Below are 24,371 nucleotides of genomic sequence, written 5' to 3'. Positions count from 1 at the left end.
TGTTACTCCTAGATCTCCAGCTTGCTAATTGCAAATCTTGGGACTTTTCAGACTCTATAATTGTGTAATCCAATTCCCTATAATACACTTACACACACACACACACACACACACACACACACACACACACGGTTGGTTCTATTTTTCTGGAGAACCCTGGCAATATGAGATACATAACTTCTATTTCTTAAAAAAATAAAGTTTTCAAAATCTAAGCAATAAAGTTTTCTTGCTAGACTTGGCAAGAAAACAAAAACCTCAAGGTTCTCCACGGGATGACTTTCCAGTCTTCAACTCATCCTTGTCCACGCTAATCTGCATAAGCTCTTGTCACTTGGAGTCACTGTCACCGTTCATTAGCTGGGTGGCCTTAGGCATGTTATGAATGTCCGTGGCTGTTTTTCCTGTTACATACAGTTTTTGGACAGCCATTTATTTGGTAGCTTAATAAAAAGCCCTTCTGGAATGATTATTTCTTTTTAACATGCAATTTAGAAGAACCTGAGGAAGTTAAGAAAAAAATAGGGAAATAATGCAGCCAGAATTTAGGAGGCAAGAGGGCCAACAAATGCAAAAATAACTATGAGCCCTCTGCCATGCTTTTCTTCCGAGAAAACAGTTTTTAAAAGAAGATTACAAGTCCTCACTTAATGCCATTGATAGGTTCTATGAGTTTATGTGAAACAATGCGTAATAAAACCAAGTTTACCATAAGCTTGACATAAACGAGAGTTAAGTTCCGATGCATGTCATCAACGTTACCATAAAATAAAAGTCACATTATTTGAGAACCTGCTGTAATTATTCACATTTTATAAGCGCAGTTAACAATTGTCTGCAGCTGGCCATAGAAGTTAGGACAATGAGTTGTATTATAAGAAGCCCCTATATTCGTGGGTACCAGTGTAATTCAGAGAGAGAAATGCAGTGCATCGGTGTGGAAATATATAACCAGAGAGGTTCCGCCCCGTGCTAGGTGCACAGAAGATAGAGTACCTGCATTACTGGTTTAACTCTCATATCTTGGGAAATGGACACTATTCTCATCTAACAGATGAAGAAATGAGACCAGAGCTTACTTAATTTGACTCAAGATCACACAGTAAGTGGTAAACCATGATTCAAACACAGGTCAGCTAGACTCCAGTCTATGATGACTGTGTAGATTTCTACCAGTGGCGGCCAAAGTGTGCTCAGTGGGTTCTGGATGTAAACGGATGTAAACTAGAAAGGTCCATGGCGAAATACATTCAGAGCAAAGCTGAATGAAATAAAGGTTAACCAGATTATCTTCATTACAGGTCTTTTCAATGATTTCAATATGCAAATGTACACTTTTGCATATTGCGATTCCACAGTGTGAAACAGTATGTGACATCTGTCGAATCACATAAGTTGTGTGTGCGTGTGTGCACGCATGTGTGTGTGTGTCATCTGTCATGGCCTACCATTCCGTGGAATACAGAGTTTGCTAACCCCACACTCATATCATATCGCTTTCCCCATGGCACCGAGGTCACATTTAAAACCAGGATTTACTGTTTTCATCCTTTTCTCTATTCACTAATATCCACCCCGCCTCCCCACACCTTTTGACACCATTGCTATTCATTCATTCAACAAATGCAAGACATTATGCCAGGGACAAAGGAAATGAAGGAGTCATGAACATCGGCTGATATTTATCAAACACAACCAAGAACTTATTTCAGTTTCTGAGGAGAAAGACAAAGGAAATAAAAGAAGTAATCGTGTGGATGGTCATGATGGATAAACCCCAGGTTTTTCTGGCTGGATTAGACATCGTTATCCCTTTTAGAGAACAAAAGACAAAGCTCAGAACCCGTGTTTAAATTAAACCGAAGAAAGTTGATAACTTGCTCTGTTCTCCATTCAGTAGAACTCACCTCATTCTAAACGGGTAGGGGGAGTTCATCGTGATTTTGAACCTGGCCTTCGTCCAGTTGTCCAGACCACCCTATTACTCCTTAACCGCAGTCAATTGTATGAGCTCCACAATTCCTTTGATTCCTTTCCAATCCAAATTCCCCCTTTCTGGGGTGACTTCTGACGGTCTAGCCAGTGTATTATCTAATGGCGTATGGAATTCGGAATGGTATTTCCATACGAGGCTGTCCACATTCCTTTTCCAGGTTCTATTCTGAAAAACATATGCTATTATTTAGCACAGGAGACTGAGAAGGGGCAAGGTTGGGGAAATAATGGGAAAGAAGAACCAAGAGAATTCAAAAGCAAGGCGCCTCACACTCCTTAGCAACAAAGACTATAGTTCCCAAATGACAATTTTTATATGTAGTAACAGATAACATAAATTGGTTTATTGTATCCAGTATCTTAGGCTATATTATTCTTTTACCATTTCAATGTAACTGGTCAGTAAAATATGGCTGCTGAAATCAAGAACTTTCTATGGTTCCGGTACCGATCCTAGGACTCATGTGGTGACGATATTCTTTTGTTTGCCTAAAATAACAAACCACTCAGCAGTTAAGTCAGCAGGTACCAGGGACACTTTTCTCTATAGCGAGCGACTTTTCTCTAGAGCCTGCCTGCTCCTGCACGCTGGGTGGAGATGTACACCATTCTGTCACTTCGGGGAGAGTGTGGGGTCACGCAATGTTTACATGAAGGCGGTCCCCACAGCGCTTAGCTCCTGGCCAGGTCTGACAATGGGAAGCTTGATGCAGGAAGCTACCGACACCACCGAGGGCCACTTCAGTACTTAATTAACACCTGCCCCCGCCCACCGCCCCACCCCCCATTCATCCCTCTTGCTCACAGATGTAGCCTTTCTAATGGAAGACATTTTGAGGAAGAGTTTGACCTGGAGCTAATGGTAAAGAAATTATATCCACGAGTCAATAAAAATTTCAAAAAGACTTGAGAAGAAGTTCAAAATCTAAAAGCTGATCCGATATTTTGCAGGAAATACATCTAGTATCAGAACGTAGGACTTCAAAGAACCTTCCATGAAGGGGGAATAATATAAAGTAAGACTTCTAACAGAATCACTGACATGAAAGTTGTTGCCTAGAATTAAACAGCTTAGGCCTAAAAAGTGAGGAAACAACAGAAATAAAAGTATGAACATCTACGCTAGATAGTGCCTGGCAGGTCAAACTCTTGCTGTATGAGTGGATAATAGACAGGAGGAATTTAAAACGCAAGTGTTCCAGAGGTGTGGGCCCTCAATATTAGATCAGAGGAAAAGCAGTCAGATATTAGACGGTTAAATCAGCGAGACCAGAAACATCACATTCCAAACTGGAAGACGAGATGTTCCTTTGCAGGATATCAACAGAGAACAGGAAGTGAAAGGGGACACCTGGCTTCAGGGCTACTGACTAAAGCAGTTATTTTTATCACTTGGAAGATGCCGCTGCTGAAAGCATTATTTTCCACTCACGTATGTGAAATGCATACAGCCTTCCCTGATGCGCTCTGAGGCTTCAGAAAATAACTCCTTCTAAAGGCTGACAGCTGCTTGCAAGTCACTAAGACATACCGAGTGTCCAAAAGGCAGCTTTAAATACCATGCTAAGGACCTGGAGTTTTGGAGTGAATTCACAAATGTGGGAATTTATTATTCCATGATATCTTTCGGGAATCCAAATTGCTGGTAAGAGGAGGCCGTTTGTTTTTTTTATTACGGCATCTAGTTTGGGGGCAAAATGATGCTCTACTTCAACTCTTTAAGATTTCCAGGAGTCTCAAGTATCACTGAGTGTTAAAGACTATCAGGGATGGAACAGCTATGCCCAAAGGTAAAATTACTGGTGCTCCGGGGAGGCCAGAAAATGTTGTTATCCTCTGTCATCGCTGAACTTCAAAGTCGTGGTGCTAGGTCTTCACGGTAGAAAGGCTTCTTTATTAGGAGGCTTTCATTGGCACCATTTAGCACTGCCCGAAGGGAGATCAAATAGTGCAAAGGCTTGGTTTTTTTTTAATAAAACAAAAATAATGTAATATTTTCCTGGGACATTTACCAGTTATGCAGAAAAATCTTAATAAGAGATTAAATCAACCAAAATGTGAAGACAACTTGTTCCTCTCTTTTAACTCCGGCATCAGGGGTGGGATCACTGGTACCACAAAGATCAATCCCACATGTCCAGTTTCCCCAGGACTCTATCATTGACCATTTTCTCCCCTTGCTTTACTCTTTCCTGAGGTGATCTCTTTCTTTCCTGTTTAGATGTCGAAGACTGCCAAACGAGTTCCAAACGCGTTCTTCCAGGCTAAGGTCTCGGCTGAGCCTCAGAGCTATATTTCCAGTTGCCTGATGACTGCTCCACGGGCTCCACGAAGAGGACGTGTCCAGACAGAACTGTGTCCCCTCGTCAACCTCCACCTAACCGCACCTGCTCCTCATCCTGGAATGACATCACTGCTCATCCAACTGGATGTTGGAATTCTACATGTAAGATGTCTCTCTAATCATAAATGTTTCCGCTTTCATTTATTTAATCTAACTTTATAAACACTTATATAGCATTGAGCGTGTGCCAATAACTGTTCTAAGAACTTTACAAGACATTCATCATCTTTTGCCATCATCATCACCAATAACCTTCTTACCAGTCTCCTTCACCACCCATCTGTTCTTCAGTGGCAGTCTTGGTAGCTTTGCCTAAAAGTACCTATCACAACATAGTACTTCGGGACTCTAAACTTCTGATACTCCCCATTTTCTGTACTACTTAGCATTGCGCAGAATGACCTTTATTACCTGTCTGTCACCTGTTCTTTCCACTGCTGTTCTCTTCACACTCCCCACGAAGACTCTGTTGTAGCCCCAGCAAACTAGGCACCTGCGCCCACCTGCTCTTCCCTCTGCCTGACCTTCTCCACCTGGAAACCCCACCATCCATCCTGCAAGTCTCAACCAGGTATCAGGAAATGTCCCGACAAAAGCATTTCCAAGCCTCTAAGAAGAGCCGCCTAGAGGACTCCTAGGCAAATAATAAAATTCCAAGTGGATCTAAAACAAAATTCCAAGTGAAAATAGACGAAGCAGTTGGTTCAAAAGAATAAGGGACAGTTGCAAGGTTTTTCTTAACCAGATGGTCAAACCAGAAAAAAAAAGGGAACCTAATATAAATTTGCAAATGATGAAGCAATGACAAACTGGAATACTTTTCCATGCATAAAGAAAACGTGAAGGAATTACACAGCTGTAGTCATAGAAGCAGCTGTTGAGTCAGCCAACTCGGGTAAGAGAGGCATGGAAATCAGAGAAGGATGATTTATGCTAATTTACTTATATTTGGTCTGCGTACTCTCTATTTTACCCTTCTAAACCTCCTGTCAGCATCATTTCTGGTTCTACCCATTTTCAGCAAGTTTCATACAGCACTTTTTCCCCCAGTTGTCTTTCTTCCCTCTGCTTTTACAGATTATGATGAACAAGAATATGGAGATGCAAGTAAAACTGCTGGTCACCTCCAGAAAACGCCATGTACGCAAATCTGAATCCGTTAACTCAAACGCAAGTGTGTTAGGTGTCCAGTAAGAACAAACTTCTGCCAATTCATTGGAGAACATGAACATGATCAAGACATAACCTTGAATTCAAGGACTCGCAGGTTTGGAAGCGGGGCTCACAGCCAGCCCTGGATGCCCAAATGGCACCTCGAATTTCACATGTCCAAAACCCACTTTGAGTTTGTCCCTCACATTTGATCCTTCCTCAGACCTTCCCATCTCGGTCAATGACAACATGAATCTTCATCTGCTGTGGCCGCAAACTTTGTTTATAACCATCCTTGACTCCCGTCTCTCTCACAGGCCCCCACGGCGAGAACGGCAGCAAATCCTGTCACCTCTCAGAAACGGAATCTGACTATCTCACCCCTCAGGCCACCGGGCTGGTCATGGCCCCTGCTGCCAATCACTAGATGATCCAGAAGCCTCCTTACAGGTGTTCCTCCGTACAGGTTGGACACATCTCACTACAGACTGCTCTACACAGCAACCCAAGTCATTCTTTTGTAAAAAAAATTATGTAGGTCTTCAAAACCCTCTAACGACTTACTTCCCTTGTTACTCAAAGTACAAACTCAAGTCTTAGCCAAGGTTTACTAGCGTGACCTGATTTTGCCTGGGTTTGTCCCCAGAACCACTTCCGTACTGATCCCTCAGTCCACTCCAGACACACTTCCCACCCCGCACCCTGTTCTTCAGATGCCCCAAGGGAAGTTACACCTCTAGGCCTTTGCTGGCTCCTCTGCAGGCTCTTCCTTAAACGAACATCTCTGCACAGTCACCTCCTCTCCTTGCTTCTCCCTGGTCTACGTTCAGATCGTCCTTCCATTTGAAAGGCTTTCTCTACAAACCGTACCTCACGTCTCTCCATTTCCCTTATCTAGTCTTATTTTTCTTCATAGCCCTCATGCCACATGCTATTTCTTCTCTTTGTTTATTGCCTGCCTCTCTTCACTGAAATGTTAGTGCTATACAGGCAGGCACTTTGTTGTGTTCACGACTGTCTGTGTACACCTAGGCAGTGGTATATAATGTGACCTTCTTAAATATAGGCTGAACATATGAAAGAATGAAAGAGAAATATGTACAGAATAATCATAATGACAGATCAAAGGTCGTTCATTTAGATGGGACTCAATGCTGGAAAAAAAAAAAAAAGGAAACATTTGACTTCCCTAAAAGTTTCTTTTAAACAATGAGCTTCTCATAGGATTCCCTTTTACAAAATAGATTGACATGCAACTCTCTGTGTAGCTAGTGCAGAAGTGACATCTATCTAATTATTCATGCGGAACACACTGTGTAGTGACTGTCATAGGCAGTCACAGTACTGGGCACACTGTGGAGTGGAAAGCTCAAGCAGTCAATCACTGCCTGCCTTCCAGAAATCTATACTGTATTACCTTGAGGAAGATAAAGCATCAATATAAATGACTGAATGTGGAAATTCTGTGGCCTTTTTTGCAAGCAAAAGTCTTGGAATTCAGAAAATGGCCAATCACTACCAGCTGCGGCGATCATGACGAAGCGGCTGGATTTTTAGCCAGTGAAGAGGGCTGGGCTTTGGAGCAAGGGGGGAAGAGAAGATCTGCACTATTTGAAGAATAGTAGAAAGGTGCCTGTAGAGCTGAGGGCTAAGCTGGGCACAGGACTGTGGTGACATGGTGCAGACTGAAATTAAATTTCACTGTTCCAGATACTGACTATATTGGTTTGAAGTCACTTAATATGCTTTAAAATCAATTCATATTTTTTAAAAAACAAGAGATATGAAAGATTAATACCCTTAATATTAAATGCTTCAGAAAATGTTCTAGTCATTTTTTTAAGACTTTTTCTTTTGGTGTTCTTAACACTTCATTATTGATTGCATTATGAAGATTTCATTGATACAAAAATAATGACCTGGGTCCAACTTTAACTCACCAGGACAAGAAGGAAATGTCAGAGCAGAGGGCATTATCTGCCCAGATGCACTGAATTTTACTGAGATGCCAAAGCTTCGAAGCAGCCTTAAAAAGGTAGATGCCACCCCAAATGCATACAATAGACTAAAAGAACCACTCATGAAATGCTAAGAAAAAAGTCTTTATAATAGGACAGGAGAGGGACATATTTATACCACACTTAATTAAAGACCATCTTGTCAAAGAACAGAAGAAATCTCTGTGAACACATTGTGACAAGTGAATTAGGGGTAGAGAAGAGGAAAACGGGAAGAGACAAGGTCAGAATAGATTCCAGTGGCCACAAGGTCACTTTTCTAATGACTAACATTTAACTTTCAAAAGAAATCAGAACTAATTCTCCCAAGAGTGAACTGACTAAGCGGTGATCTTTTTGCACTACAAGGCAGAGATTCGTTCTTTTTATCATTTAAAATAAGCTGTCAAGCAAAATACCTAACTTATTGTCTTACAAAGATTTTCCAGGAATCCCCCCAGATGTCCCAGGGTAGAAGGTGAATAGGCAGCCAAGCATGTCATTTGCATAACCTTAGCATCAGAACTGGGGTAAAGGGTTGGTGACGCTCCCCCGTGGTTCAAGTGACACCATTCTTAAAAAGATTTGAAATACTTTGAAGTCTATCCTTCTTGTATCTGAAATTAAACATACTTCTAAAGAACCTGTAAGAAAAATTGTTGTTGGATTGAAAGCTTGCACTCACATAAAGAAAAGGAAAACAGAAATGGCTTGGTGGGGGTGCACAGTGGAGGGGAGGGACACAATTCCAGTAAATCTCATAAGGAGCTGACAGTGGGATCCAGAGAGAAAGCTCTCAGGCTGCAGAACACAGCTCAGGCGCCCAGGGGGTTCTGGGATGGTTAAGGCGGACGAGACAGCACCAGGAGAAATACTGTTTCTCATCTCCTCTTGCTTCATAAAACTGAAGTGACTATTTAAAAAATACACAACTAACGTGTGCCTAAGACACTTCAGTTGCCAGGGGAAAGTCACAGGTTTGCTTGAGGGCTTGTAGTGGAATATGGTGTTTGGTGTAATTTGATGGAAGGGTCTCCTGCAGGCAAAACAAGACTCTAGCTGATTTTAGACAGAGTGGTTCAAGTCAGGAGTTTTACCTGAAGTTGTCAGTGTCATAATAACCTAAAACACCTGAATTTTGGATCCTCGACCTAAACCAGCCCCAAGGAATACTTTGAAGTCCAAGTTTCCAGAGAAACTTGGTCTATTTCTCTGGAAGCTAGTATATTTTCTTTATTTTCCGTTTTCAAAGAGTCACATAATATTAGGTTATCATCTAGATTATCATATGTTATTGACAATTTGTAACATGTTTGCACATCTGTGACAAATGTTTTGAGGTCATTATTGCTAATATTCACTCTGATCCTGCAAAGATCCCCAAAAGTCAGAGGTCAGGAGGGTGACCGAGTATAAGTGACAGGGTAGAGCATGGCACTCAAGGGTGGCTGGTCACCCTAAATTCTGTCTTTTATGCCCAGTACATGCAGCTCCTCTGCAGCAACCCCAAATCGAGCTTCTCTCTCAGCTTCTCTCACGCGGGATGTGCCTCTTCCCATTCGTACACTTGCAGCCTGTCACTCTTCATCTTTGACACGAACTAATGAGGCCATCTGTGCCAGAGAGACTCTCGTGCCTATCAGACCCAACTCCTCTTTTTATATTCTGAAATGTAATTAATAAAAACTTGCCTAGTCACATATATTTTTTTTAAAAAAAAAATGCAATATCCTAACTATTATCTAAAGGAGAAATGAGTCTAAGGCCATGTCACCCTGAACGTGCCCGATCTCATCTGATCTCAGAAGCTAAGCAGGGTCGGGCCTGGTTAGTACTTGGATGGGAGACCGCCTAGGAAGACCAGGTGCTGTAGGCATGTAAACAAATGAATGAATGAATGAATGAATAAGAAATGAAAGATAAGTTTATCACAAATAAGATGCACTTCATCAAGTAAAGGCTCAGGTGTTAACTACACCGGGAAGATGTAAGTAGGATCAGTGTGAATTCAACATCTGCATACGTGGACTGAGAGGAACAATGGTGCCATTTTTCTGAATACAGTAAAGTTCTAAACAAAACAGAGAACAACATCCTCTCAGCTAGTATGGTGGCTGCATTCCTGGAAAATTCAGTATGCCTTTAAAATGCTCTGTGTATGTGTGTGCGCGTGTCTGTCTGTGTGTGTATTCTAGTAATATAAACACTTTTTCACCCAAAAAATGTCTGGCCAGATGTTCTCAAGTCATGGCCTCATATGGGACAATTCTTCCCAGTGTGAGACAATCCTATACATTGTAGGGCATCTAGCATCTTTGGCCTGTGCGCATGAAAATGTCAAACCTCAATTATTGTGACAAGCAAAGATGGCCCACAAGTCTCAACAGTAGTCCACGATAGGTGGTACTTCTGTCTGCTATAAGCTGTAGGCGACACTTCTGACTTTCCTTGTTTCTCCCAACTCTCCTTTATTCCCAGACAGCTAAGAACACTTTAACAACAAATTCTTTAGTACTTAAAAAACCCCAGCACATTATATTGTCATCACCTTCTGGCTATTAGCAAGTATATGTGAATTGGATCACTCAGCTTTTGACGTCACCTCCAGTTGCCATTTATTTGGTCTGAAGAACAGAGCTGCTAAGATGACAAAACGATACGATACACGCCATACAAGTGCTTATTTTCAGAAGCTAGCAATTGTTTTTGCACATAATCTATATTTAGACCCAATTAGCAAGCTCTCTCTCTGCACTTCTTCATTTAAAGCCAATGCTGCCCTGTGAGGGGATTAAAAAAAAAAGAAAGAAAGAAAATGAAGCGGGAGGAAAAAACCCCAAGCCAAAAAAAATGAACAACTAACAAAGGGGACCTGAAAGTACCAAATCAAAGATTTTAAGGGGAGAAAAGGGTCTCAATTATTTAAGACTGAAGATGGTCACAGAAAAGTGATATATGCTTTACAATTTGTATTTTCCATGTTTGATTATGAGAAAATTGTCCCAGAAGTCAATGAGAACAATCTCAGCTTTTAATGTTATTCATTCATTAGTCATTCAACAGATATCCACCGGGTCCCTACTTCACATGGGGTTCTATTCATGTAACATGGCAGGGCTTCTCAAGTAATCACTTGGGGGGCCTTGTTAAAATGTGAGTTCTGATTCATCGGATTTAGGACGGGGATTCAGATTTTGGATTTCTAACTAACTCCCAGAGGATGCTGATTCTGTTTGTCAGCAGACCATATTTTGAGTAACAAGGCACTTTAGGAAATCAAATAATTAAATTAAACATGAACCCTGCCTTCAAAGGACTTACAATTTAGATAAGAAGAGCGATACCTTCCAAATAAACAGAAGAGCTTCATGCTATAAGAGAAGTACAACAGAAAGTACTATTCAAGGTCCAAGAATGACTCTGGCTTGGGGGTGGTTGGATATCTGGGAAGACGTGATGAAGAAGGTGGCATTTAGGCTGGTTTCTCAGTGATCACAGGATTGGGCACGTGGCCCCAGGAAAGGAGAGTTGGGAGAATTTGCCTGGTTGAGGGGCCAGTGTCAACAAAAGGACAGAATTAAAAAATGCGGCATGCTCAGGTGAAGAAGGAGAAGCCCTGTTTGGGGGAAATGACTACGAGGAGTGAATAAAAAGGTGGGAGATGGGACTGGGAAGCTGGCCTGGGAGAAGCTGGGGCATCCAATGGGGGAATCTACAACGTAGCTAAGACAGCTGCCAGCAGAGCAGCGGGAGAGACAGACAGAAGGGGAGGAGGAAGAGACGCAGAGCCTGATACACCAATGAAGAGGGCACTGAAATGGTCCAGGAGAGAGAGAAAGAAGTCCTGAAAAAGAGGTAGTCATTAATCTTTAATAATTAATAAAAAAAAAATGCTAAGCCACTTAAACCTGAATTTTCTATACTGGGTTTCACTTTGAATAATGATCTACTTCCCCCTGATTTGACAAGCAAAGCCACAAGTATTTCTTAAAGGGTTTGGGAAAACTGATACATTAATGAAAAGTTATAGGATGACGTTCTTGGAGCACTCACTCCTGGGTTATATTGGAAATAGCTAAGAAATGCTGTAATTTTTTTTTTTTTAAGAAATAAGATTTAATTTCACCGTTAATGAATAATGTCCCACCTAACACAAAACACTAGGTCATTTTTCATTCTCAGGAGAGGTGGTCTTAGTGTCATTAACACATTTCCTGTTACTCCATTGCCTGGGTCTGTGTCATTTTAGGTCACCCTGGAAAGACATGTATCTCTAGAGAAAAGCATCTGGCTTTGAAATAGAGTGAGGGACGCTGCCTCCAAAACATTAGTTTACAGTGTGGGAAAATGCAAGGTGTTGTAAGGAGGAAAATAGTTATGATTTTAAATTCTCAATTCCCACATTATCAGGCTGGGTCTGTGTGATTCAATATCCTGGTAATGTGGACAGTGTTCAAATTGTCCTTAATTTTTGGATCTTCAAGTTTCAAACCACTGACCGACCTTCCCCATCGCAGCAGGAGCCAACGGAAGCCCCAGAAGTATGCGGCTGACGAACAGAGATTTTACAGTTGCCACGCTCCTTTCTAAATCCTAATTAAGTGAAAATTCTTCCGAGGAATAATTTCGCTCTGAAGCCATTTGTCCAATTGTACAGGGCAGCAGAACCGTGCTCCGTTAGGGAAACAGATGCACTGACTACATTTTTGTTTACCAAATACATATTCAGTAGCCTGTTTTTCTCCTGGGTGATTTTACATAAATGCCATTAACTCGCCTAACGGAACAGCACGCAGGCACAGCAAACGACACGCCCCTCGATGGACTGGAAATGTGCCATGTCAGGTGTTGGGTCTCTATCTCATTGATATAAAAAAGCTGGAGTCATGAGGTGATTGACTATTCAAAAAAGTCTATATTTGAGTAGGCAATTACATTAAAAACTGAACTGAGGGACAGCAGTGGAGGGAAAGAGTGAAATATATATAAAATAGAAGGAGAAAACTGCCTGAACCAAGCTGGCGAAGGCGGGGCCCCAAGGTGACTACAGCAAGGACAGCTGCGGGAAACTCTCCAACGCTGACAACGCAGACCCTGCATGGGTCTCTGTGTCCCAGATGTTAGTCTCATTAACATGCAGTCAAGACCGAAAAACCCCACGTCAGCTCTGGCAGGTGAACTGCCGCCAGTCGAGGGAAGCTGTTAACTGAAGACACGGTTGATGATGCAGTCTACCTGAAGAACAGACAAGAGGGGGCTGCAGGGGTTGAAGCACACACAAGACATCCGGGACCTCTCAGACCCATGGCACATGCTCAGAGTGGAGAATGACATGGAAGCTTTTACGCGGAGCCCCTCTGATGGCGACAGCTGCCCAGCCCAGCCCATGTCTGGTTGCAAGTTAGAGGAAAGTCCCTGAGCGTAATTGGTGTTTCCTGGGTATAGAATGAAAGATGCAAAATGCCAGGGGCTTTCCTCTGATGAGCGGGAGAGAAGGGAGGAGAAAGGGTGGATGGGGGGCGGTGAAGTTCAGGGGCAGCCAAGGCGAGACAGAGTTCGTTTAGGTATTGCCATTTAAGACTTCCTGAGCATTCACTTAGGTGCATTTCAACATGCAGCTTGCAGCAAGTAAAAGTGAGATTTCTGGTTCATAGGATGATGCAACGAAAGTCCTACATGTCTCTTTATTTCCAGAGATGACCTAAATAAGAATATTCTAGACCACTTATTTTTTTAACCATAAGAAGTGTTCTGTATCCCCTCCTCTCCACCTACCATGAAGAATTTCTAAAAGTGTCTGCATTAGGCAGTGTCTCACACACAGGCTGCTGAGTATTGAACTTGACTCAGACTTCAATCTCTTGGAATAACGCCCCCCCTCAACCACAACCTGGTCGTTTTTCTTGACAGAATAGTGCAATGGATTTCCCCATTTGGGGAGTCAGCACATTAGCTACGAGTCAAATTCCGGTAGATATGAAGTGCACCATAAATAGTCTGGGGCAAATTCGGCCAGGATTTTAAGAAGGTAATAAGATACTTTTAACTCCAGTGGAATGTGAGAACACCCACTGCCTCCCTGCTCTTCCACCTAACCTGTTCGCAGTTACACAGGATAAACATCTTTTACTTCTGCAGAGGGAGGCGAGTGGACTTCCTTTATAGCCCAAACCACAGGGTCTTCAGGAAAGTCTGTGTGACCAACCTGAGCTGCCAGGACACAGGGATGGGAATTTAGGTGGGCCAAGTTTGTGACTTAAAGAATACTGAGCTCCCGGTTATTTGGTCCCAACTGGTCCAATTCAGCTCCTGGGCTCATCTTTTAGAGTTTTCCGTCGGTTAAACAACTTCCACAGCAAACTGTTGCAACAACTTAGCACTAACTCTACACTACGTCAATTTAAGTCTTCGGGATCTCTTTCTTTATAATCCCCAACAATTTTGCATTGTTTTGATTGTTTTATTTTCTCACTCATGTCTCCTTTAATTCTCCAGCAAGCCTTTCCTGATTAGAAAAGAGCCAGAGAACTCACCCAAGCATCTCCATTAGAGACCTGGACAAAGTGTTTCAAGTATTACTGAATTTTTAAGCCCCCAAACAAAGATCCTTCAATGTTGTTTCATCTGATTGCAGGGTATAGACTCCCTATGCATGCCACGGAGGTAGGGACCACACATAGCTATGTTTTATCTAAGGCTCTGTGTACATAACGGCAGAATTTAGTAGATGAACTTAAAGTCTTCAAAGTCTTAGACTTTTGGGATTTGTTGTATTTAAATAATAGCTCTTGATTTGAAAAATCTGCAAGGAAAACACAATCCTTAGTAGGATTCTTTTTCGAATTGCGGTAGAAAAGCACATGAAATGGTTAATACTGTTTGCCAACTCTGTGGCAGCACATGGAAATAAAAGTTGCTGTTTGACCAGAAGCATACTTCTGATAAAAGCTCATGAGTGGCAGGAACATAAGTCACTGTCCCCACAGACTGCCTTAGAAGTATTTCCACATGCCAAGGAGGAAGGAGAGGAGAAACAGAATGACTGGTCAAACAGTGTGGGTGGTGATGTCCCACGGAATCAGGCTCTGGGCCAGCTATGGATAAATGGCAAGAAGAGGTAGCTTGGGTCTCCTTGTCCACAAGACGAGCTCAGCCTTCTATTACAACAAGCACTAACTAAGGTCAGTATGATCGTAGTGGGGAGAGGCATCGTGAAACAATACGAAACAGAACAGCCTACATAGGTGGTGGATAGAAAACGAGCTTTGAGAAGAGAGGACAATTTGCTATCCCTACTAGATATATTTTAGTCCTCCCCAAATAAAAGACATTAAGAGAGATATCTGATCATATTATGCTTTGTTAAAACCTTGTTCCTGTTGGATTATTGTGGGAAGGTGAAACTCAGCAGAGGAGAAAGAACTACTGCTTTGTTTTTTTGGGAAACAGTTTTCAAGATACTTTTAGAATTCCAGTAGATTCCTACTGTTAGGTACTTATAACTTTTTTTCCAAGACCCCCAGATCTAGTGTGAAAAATTGTGATTAGAAATCAGATTTTAAGAGTTACTTTAAGTATTTCTTAATGCAAATAAGATGCTTTCTTCTACAGAGGAGCACAATCTAGTTACATTAATATTTCCTGCTCTTCAGATAATGACTCCATTGTTCACTGATGATTTGGAGCCTTACTCCTACTCTCACTTCACTCTGATATTTGTCACCAGCCTGGGCGGCTTCAGTGCCCTTAGGACAAGCCCTTCATCCCTTTGCCTCCAGTTCCTCTGGCCTCCTTACCTTAGAGCAGTCTTTGCCTGCACACCACCCACACTGATGGCCATCCCCTGGAGCTCAGTAGCACCCACAACTAGTGCTTCATGTCTGAAATCTTCAGCTCGACTTCTGTTACCCTCACTTTCGATCACAACCTTTCGGTTCTCATAAACTCCTACTGTGTCCACATCTTCAGTCCCCTCCCTGTTACCTATCTATTCCTAAACAGAGTGGATGTCATTATCTATCACTTCCCCACACTTCTCAAAACCTTCACCTCCTTTAACCACTCATCCTCTCCCACAGCCACGCAGCCAAACTTCAATCTCCCATCGGTCCCAGTATCATTGACCTTCTCCGTTCACTGAAAAAAATTCCTCGGCCTTGCTGCCTGGTGCCACTACCCACCCATGGCCTCTGACCTTGGCGGGGCTCTCACAAGGCCTTGGTGATAATCCTTCTCAACGTTCCCCTCTCCTTCCCACAGAAACACACCTTCAAATCTTGTCCATTCTCTTCAGGCTTGTTCTTTACCAGCCTGAGATTTTCATTGGAAAAATTGAAGGCAGGACACAAGCCTTCTCCAACTTGCTATACTGCCACAAGCAATCTCATCTATATTCAGCCCCAATCTTCAGGGGCAGTGGGGGATGACGGGGTAGGGTGGGGAGATCTTTCTGTCCCTCCTTCTCCTCTTTCTCCTTTGGAAAGCAAATCCACCCACCAACTTTCTCCATTCTTTCAAGGCTCTCTCCGCTCAGGCTTCCTTAGGGATCACAGGCTTCTCATAATCTTTTGTGGTTAACCCTTCACTCTCATGGTAAGGCTTCCAGAAAGAGCATCTACACTCCCAACTCCAGACCTTCCTGACCTTCCAATCGATTCCTGACCCACTGCCCCTGTCCTCAATTGAAATGGCCTCTTGGCAGCTGGATCCAACAGTGATGGCAATATCCTTTATGCTTTATTATTATTATTTTATTTATAATATTGGACTGAGTCTTGTTTATGGACAAGGCAGATAAAAGCCAATAGAAAGAGGTATAGAGTATAGGAAAAAGCACACGGCCGTACCTAGGCACATTGTAGGGGTTTAAAATGTGACAACCACATAAGAGTTAATAACAACTAAAGCAGCTTTTCAAAAGCTACAGCTCAAACCCTTCTCACTGGACTTGCAAATATGATCACGTCACTTCCCTAATTATAATCTTTCAGTTGCTTCCCATTGTCCACAAGATGAAGTCCAGACTCTTAACTAGACATTCCAGGTACTTCATTGATCTGTCCCAACTCCCTGGCTTCCCAGCATCCCTGCCCTCCGCCCACCCACATTCACACATTCTGTGCTGCAGGCTCATTAAACTATTTGCAGGCCACTTCTTAGACCCACCATGACCTCTTCTCTTCCAACTGACTCTTTTGTGTCTGGCAATCTCTGATTCATTCTTCCAGAATCAGCTTCAGGGTCGACTTCTCTGAGCCAGCTTCCCTGACTGAGATTTCCTCTCATGTCCTTGCTCCCTCCAGGGTTAGGCGCCCCACCCCTCAGGTCCCACTGCTTGTTCTGTCCCTTGCATCGGCATCTACATCCTATAGAGCAACCCTGTGCCTTCTCTTCTACTAGACCAGAAGGCATTGGATTTGGAATTTTATGTAAGGAGTGTATTAGCATTTTCCATACTTGCAGTTACATTGCCTGGCATGTGGTTGCTGTCCAATATACATTTGTTGAAGAAATGGCAAATAGAAGACTCAGAGGAAATGCTCCATAGTACAGCTGCCTTTATGAACTACAGTGAATAGAAGATAAAGTCAGATGGAGACCTAGCCATGGGAGCTTAAACCTATCAAAATCGTGTCTCAGTTTACAAATCTGTAAAACAGAAAAACAGCCAATAATATATTTTGACATTTTAAAATTAAAATAATACACAGAAAGAAAAGAGATCATAATATATGCAGTCCAACCTCCTTCACAATATCTTTCAAGTAAATAAGTCATTTGGCAAATGAATTAGAGGAACATTAGGGAGTAGGCTCCCAAGAAGCATATCTACTACGCAATTAAAAAATCTCGTAGTACTTTTCAGATGCAAATAAATTTCAAATGCTGGCTGAATTGCAGCTGGCAGGATCATATTCTGCCAACTCAGTTTCTTCTCCAAGCTTTTAGGACTGACCTGAGGTGTCTTTCCAAACCCACATGTTTCTCTGATGGCTAGCAAATTCCAGAGTGAATTTTAAAAGCAAAACAAACAAACAAAAAACTCTCATGTTATTAAGTGAGATGTACATTTGAATTCTAACCAGTTTGGAGAATTGAATTATGGTTTTATTTCACCAATTCCAACTCGTAAAATTTAAAGCAATTCATCGGTCACAGAAAGAAGAGCATGGAATTTACTAAGTGTCAGAGGTCCGACATCTAGTTCAGTTAAATCATGAGCAAAGAATGTGTTTTCTTTAAAAATGTTAAACCACTTCTCCTAAAAGCCTAAATAAAAAAATCCTATTAACTATTCTTTGATTTTGACAAAATTCATTTCTATATTCACAGCAGGAAGTTATAAAGTTCAGACTATAAGCATGAAGGAAAATAGTATTTTTATAATGAGCTTGGGGGGAAAAATACAAAAGACAAACAAGCTTCCCCTAAAGAAAAATGCCTTTAATTGCATCTATAGTAGTGTATGATTATTTCCTGTAATTACAAACTTGATTTAAGTCTTCTCAAATATGAATGTGGTCATTTGGATTCATAAAAGTTCTCACTGACCTAAGCACCTTCATTGAAAACAAGTGAGAAAAGCTTCTGAAAGGTAAAGGGCAAGATGGGTAGATCCTAATGCACAGGCAAGGACTGAGGAATTCTGCATTATTTGATTGAATCAAATATGATTATAATTCCTCAACTTATGATCTAAAGTGAAATAACTGGGTTGACTAGGTGGCCCTTCCAATTAGCACCAGGTAGAAGAAGTGAGAAAACATGGTGATTTTGTTCATCAATGCTTTTCTTCCTCGAGGGGACAGAATGCTTCGGTAGGAAACCACAGAACAGGATCTTAGTACTCAGGGTCTGGAGTAAAATGAAATTATCTAGAATTAGGATTTTTAACATTCCTTCAGAGAATGCAAAAGAGCCTCCAGAAGATGTTGGAAGTCTCTATCGCCGGAATCAGCAACCGGTGAAGACAATATTAAGGGAAATAATGTCCTCGAAACTTTCTGCCTCGCTTTTCCCATCAAATTAAATCAACAATAATACCTCCCCATTGACTCTTCCTTCCTGAAGCATAAAGTTCTAAAAGCAGTGTCCTTATTTGGCTCATTTGATGTGTACAAGTGTATATGTGTGTATATACGTATTTATACTAAATATATATATCTACTACTTATTATATATATGTATATACAATATAAATATATTAAATGACTAAATTTTCTAACCTGTGTTAATGGAGGAAGCATAAACCTTGTTCTGAATCAACAAGAAATTCTGTAAAATGAAAGTTGATGATAGCATTTAAGGTCTCTTAAAATACATAGACTATTTTGGTTGTGAAAAGTAAGATTATACAGAGAACTCTTAAAATTCAACAGTAAGAAAATGAGTGACCATTATTAACTATTATTACTAGAATTCATTAGCATGCATCACATGAAACTGCAGTTATTGAACTGTTTTTGACATACGTAAATGTCAATTTCGTATGGTCCTATCTAAAAGACTTCAACATTCCTTTCTAGAAAAGTGTCAACAATAATCTCAGCATGGAGGGAAAACATCCACCTCTACAAACCTACCTCATGAACCCGAGCACTCTATCACATTAAAAATGATAAGGGCTCATGTGTTCATTCTATTTCAGAAAGTCATTTCTTCAACAAGATGACTCATCACTAAGCCCTCTATACCATGAATTTTCAAATGAGTTTTTAAAAAGTCAAATAGTAAACTTGGAAAACCAAATGGCAGAGAACCTCCTTAGGCCATCAGATGAACCTGAACCCTCTTAACACCTCTCACTATTTTTTTCTGTCCACTAGTAATATTATTTTCACTATGTTTTTTTTTAAACCATAATAACATATATGTTTCTGGCACTGCAGAAAAGCAGCAAAAAGGTTTAACTGGAGTTAATGGTACCTTTCTTTTTCTATTTTTGAATTTATTACATTTTAGTTTTATAAGTTCTTGCATAAATTCAGGATTCTGAATGATAGACTCTAATTGAATTACTTTTTAATTGTAATAAATATTTTAATAACTTTAAATTTAGTATGCAGAATTCATAAACCTTTGCTTTATGATCTTTTTCATATGATCTTTTGCAAAAATTCTTCATTTCTTTTCACAGAGACTTCATTTTCTAGGTAAATTTTGCATACTCATTAATCAGTTCAATGGCAATACCTCCATTTGAATAATATTGTAGATTTCATAGTGATGTATTAAAGACTATTATGACTGAGATGCCATTGTGCTAAAGAACTTTGAAATCAAAGATGCTACTATGCTCTTGGATCGAGCACAACATATGGTGGACGCTGCAAAAAAAAATTTTTGGCATATCTATAAAACAGATCTAAGGGACCAGAAGGAGAAATAAGTTCCTATCCCTATCCAGTCTTACCCCCAAAACTCCCCATTAATTTGAGCTTACCTAAAGCAGATTCAACTGCCTCAGCTCTTCACTAGTGATGCAAGCAATCCTCAATCTCTTTTTCATATAAAAGCCAAGAGAGAGGTGGCCACATGGTGGAGGTAAATTTCTATCTAGCATGACACTGTAAAGCATGCTGATGGTAACACCCCGTTCATTTGCAAGGAGTATCTGGCTGTTGAAATTAGTGAACTCAAAAACTATCGTGCTTTGGTTCAATTCAGATTTTCTAGAACACATCTCATGGCTTGAGGTAGCATCGGCGATTTCCCTTTGTCAACTACCATCTACGGTGATGAAGCAAGGGGAAACGCCCCCTCCTGTTACGTCAAAGCCATATATTTGAGGAACTAAAACCAGTTCATTCACTGCAGTGGTAAATCACCGAAAGTAGGAACTATACAGTGTAGTTTTCCTATGGATCATGAGAAACTTTGTAAATTGTGTGGTTAATTAATTCTTTCTAATGGAGATGGTGACAATTATGACATGCTGAGATTATCCATATCCAGCTGAGATTTTTCTGCGATTGATTGAAATAAATAATGGACTCTAGCTGTCCATCATTTGGTTTATCTCTGGTAGGAGAGAGACAGAAGAATTATAATTATTTCTAAAGGTGTTATGACAAAGTAATTTTACATTTTTTACTTGAAGACATTCTCTAAGGTTGGGGTTTGCTGAGCAGCAGCAAAGGAATTGGAAGCTAAAGTAGGATGAATTTTCAGTTTTAAGAGATATGAATGAATTTAAAAATTTATATTCCTTATTTTGATGACCTGAAAACAGGCTCATGAAATTCTGACAATTTTAGAAGACTAGAGCATACGAAAAGACCCTACTTTTGTCCGAAAATATCTATGCATCGTAAAATACTGAAAATTATAAACAAGAATGTGAACAAGTATTACTTCTTGGGGGTAGAACAATGAGGCGGTATTTTTCTATTTTTCCAACTTCTTAATCCAGAAAAAAGAAAAGTTTGAAAATTAGCGATGCCACTCCACAAAACCTACTGACGTCCACCCTAACACAACTGAATCTTGGGACTAGGAATAATTCTCTGTGAAACGCATATTAAGTCAGGCAAGGTGGATCGGTTGGAATAGAAAGGGTGCAGCTGGAGAAGGTGTACTCGGATACAGAGTGTGGGCAAAGTCCAAATGCAAATCATCCTGTTCGCGTGACTGGCAGATGCTGGACAAGATGAATGATGGCTTTCAGGAGAAGCCACAGCATTTCAGTATTCTTCTCAAACAGACTAACTCAGGAATTGCTCCCATCTACAGTGTATGGCATAAAATTTCCTAGAAAAAAACCCAAGAAGCTGCTTGAAACAACTTACAACTCCATGTGAGGGAGACTGAAGCTGCCTAAGGCTTAAGAAAGTCTGCAAAGGAAACTAGACTTTTGGTGGTGAGCGTGCAATACAGTATACAAGATTTATCGAATTTTAATGTTGTACACCTGATACTTATGTAATGTCATAATCAATGTTATCTCAATAAATTTAATTTAAAAAAGAAATAGTATGCATGGCCTTCCAGTCACTAGAACTTTAAACAACATAGATGACGAACACAGTACCACCTCATCTCCAACCTGTTTATTAACCTCTAATTAATTATATAACCAATATACTCATTGTAAATTAGCAAGATGTGAAATCTCTTTAAGTTACGGAGCCATTACTTGTAACCCAAGGCCCAGGAGAGGGTTCTGGCTCAGGGTACCAGCAGGCTCTTCTACTCTGAGTTACCTTGAAAAGAAATTAAAGTGCGTGTTGGACACAACGTTCGCTTTATATTCTTAGCTTTCCATAAGATCTAGATCATTAACTCTGTGCCAATTTCCTCTGCAGAAACTACTTTAAATAAAATGTCTCAAATAGAAATGCAATTTAGAGATAATAAGATAAGAGTTAAGTTTTTCAAAGACAGAACATAGTTTTCCCAATGCGTTAAACTGGATGTCGTTAAACTGGACACCAGTGAATGCTAAGAAGTCTCTTTTTTTGTGTGTGCACATGCAGAATTTATCCCCACTGCTAATCATGCATGAAATCTTCGTGAGACTGACAGGTGAACATAAATGTCAAGCATTCCAAACACTAATTTTGATGCCTGCACTCTTTCTGAAAACTGGAGAGCTCCAGAGGTTTGAATTAAAAGATCCTCCATGCTAGTAAAGGGAATGCTAATACGATTAAAAACCACTGCATTTGCCTGCAGAATAGAACTGTTTTTGTTCTATTTTGTTTGCAGAATGAGAGATGCAAGGGAGGTGTGGCTAGGAGAGCTCAAATCATACGTCCTCAGAGATAAATATCATCACCTTCTAAAGAACAATGTTTAATTGCAAAGTCTTTCAGCATCAGCTTTGCTATCACTGGGCCTTGACCTACATAATTTCCTTCAGAAATGTCTTACATTCTTAGAATATTTGGTCTCCATAAAGCCTTCCTTGCCATTTTTTAAACTTATCTAAAATTTGCTTTATTAAAGTTTTGTTTTCACTGTTAGTCAACAACAAAAAAAATGAAACATTCTGTAATTTTCTATTTATCCTTACTAGCCGATTAATATAACTCATCAAAATTGGTAAAAGGAAGAGTCTCTGAGAAAGTATTCAACTTTTCTGATTGGGCACCACTGTGAACAGGGTCTGTCCCTCATCTTCTGGCTCTGCCGCCCCCTCGGCCTTCCCATCCTCGCCCTCGGCCTTCCCATTCATGCCCTTGGCTTCAAGGCCTCTATATGCAGATGAGTCAATCTCTTTAGCTCACACCTCTCTCCTGGGTTTGAATCTGTGTTAACTGCCTATTGGACATCTCCCCTTGAATGTCCTATAACCCCAAACACAGTGGCCAAAATCAAACTCCTAATCTGCTCAACCTCTCGAACTGCTCCCTCACCTCGTGAAAGACACCACCATCCATCCTGACGTCCGGACTAGAAACTGAAGTCACCCTCAACTCTTTCTCCTCTTCCTTCTCCTCCATTCACTACATCCTATTGATTTCAGCTCCTTAGTCCACCTTGGATCCATCTGCTTCTCTCCATCTTCCCTGCCACCACCTCTACCCTGAATCAGCCGGACCTCGTCTCCCGCGTGACCTACTGCAACGGCCTGTACCAGGCATCCCTGCCTTCTGTCTTACAGCTGCCTTCTCCGCTGTGGACTCCCAATCCATCTCTACCCTGCGGCCAGTGGCCCTTCTAAAAGCAAATCTGTGCCTACAACCCTTCCATGGCCCTTAACACAAAATCTAGACTCTTTGGCATGGCCTCCTGGCTCTGCTCATCCTCTCTCTACCCGCTTCCAACCACGCCCTGAGCCTGACACAGCCTGTGGTACCTGTGCTCAGGTGCCTTGACCTCTGTTAGTTGCACTAAAGATATATATGCTCTTTTCCCTCCAGGCGTCCGCTTATGCTCCGGTGTGTCTGGAAACTCTGCTTTCTGGCTAAACTAACTCATCATCTTTCACGGCTCAGTGTAGACGTCTCTCCCTGTGGAAGTTTCCCAGCCCCACAGCATGGGTGAGGAGCTTCTTCAGTGTGTTCTCATGTCACCAGCTGCTTTTATCATAGTCTATTTTAACTACTGATTTGTTTGCTGTCACCACCAGACTGTAAGCACCACGTTGCCCTATCTCTCGTATTCCTTTTGCCTCTCCAGTGCCTAACTTAACACGCAGACCAGAGTCAGCACTGAACAGTCATTAAATGAAGGCGGCTCTATCACGAAGCCGCCACATACTCAATGCCCATTGCATTGCTGTACCCTGTCTGATGCTTTGAATAGATCATCTCTTACTCACACAACTCTGCAGGCTCGGTATTATTTTTGGACATTTTACAGATGAAAGTCAGTGGGATTAAATAGCTTTCTCTAAGTCACACAGCTCATAAGTGAATTGAAAATCAGGTCTGTGTAGCTTCAAAATTCCTGCTTATCTCACTCCAAACACTGCCTCTCCCTGTGGTCCGTGCTAAACGACCAGAGTTCTATGCATCAGGCCTCACGGAGTAATTCTAATCCATCTTCTACCGACGGTCTTTCAAAACTGAAGACTTTCCAGAAGCCAGCGGTTAGGCTGACCCCTTGCACCCCACTGTGCTTGCATGTTCTTCTCCCTGGTGCCTGCAGCTCTTCCCACAGTAGCTCATCAGGGCTCCTCCCCGTTTTTTTTCACACAGAGCCTAAGAAAGCATCACTATGCTTTAAAGCACTTCACCCACGACAGCTTCATCTTAGCTGCCAAGACCATGCGCCCACAGGGCAAAGGCGCGAATCACAAGCTGCCATCCACCAGCATCACGAAGAGAAGCCCGTGGGCATCGCTTGTTCTAGGGGAACACTGAGCTCAAGGCCTGGCTGGTGGCCGGCAGTGCTGCTGTCCTTTGGCTCTAGTCTGCCTCAGGTGAGGGTGAGTCAGA

At 41.4% G+C, this 24,371-nt stretch overlaps 1 protein-coding gene and 1 pseudogene across 1 annotated transcript in view; one reads left to right on the top strand and one right to left on the bottom strand.

Annotated features, from left to right (window-relative positions):
• Positions 1 to 24,371, bottom strand: part of KIAA1217 (KIAA1217 ortholog) — a 267,905-nt gene that overhangs the window by 193,936 nt on the left and 49,598 nt on the right.
• LOC120614756 (uncharacterized) lies at positions 9,246 to 9,364 on the top strand (annotated as a pseudogene).

Source organism: Pteropus medius, unplaced genomic scaffold (genome assembly GCF_902729225.1).
Source record: "Pteropus medius unplaced genomic scaffold, Ma_sr-lr_union100, whole genome shotgun sequence".
Lineage (NCBI taxonomy): Eukaryota > Metazoa > Chordata > Mammalia > Chiroptera > Pteropodidae > Pteropus > Pteropus medius.
This window is presented reverse-complemented; position numbering and strand designations above follow the sequence as displayed.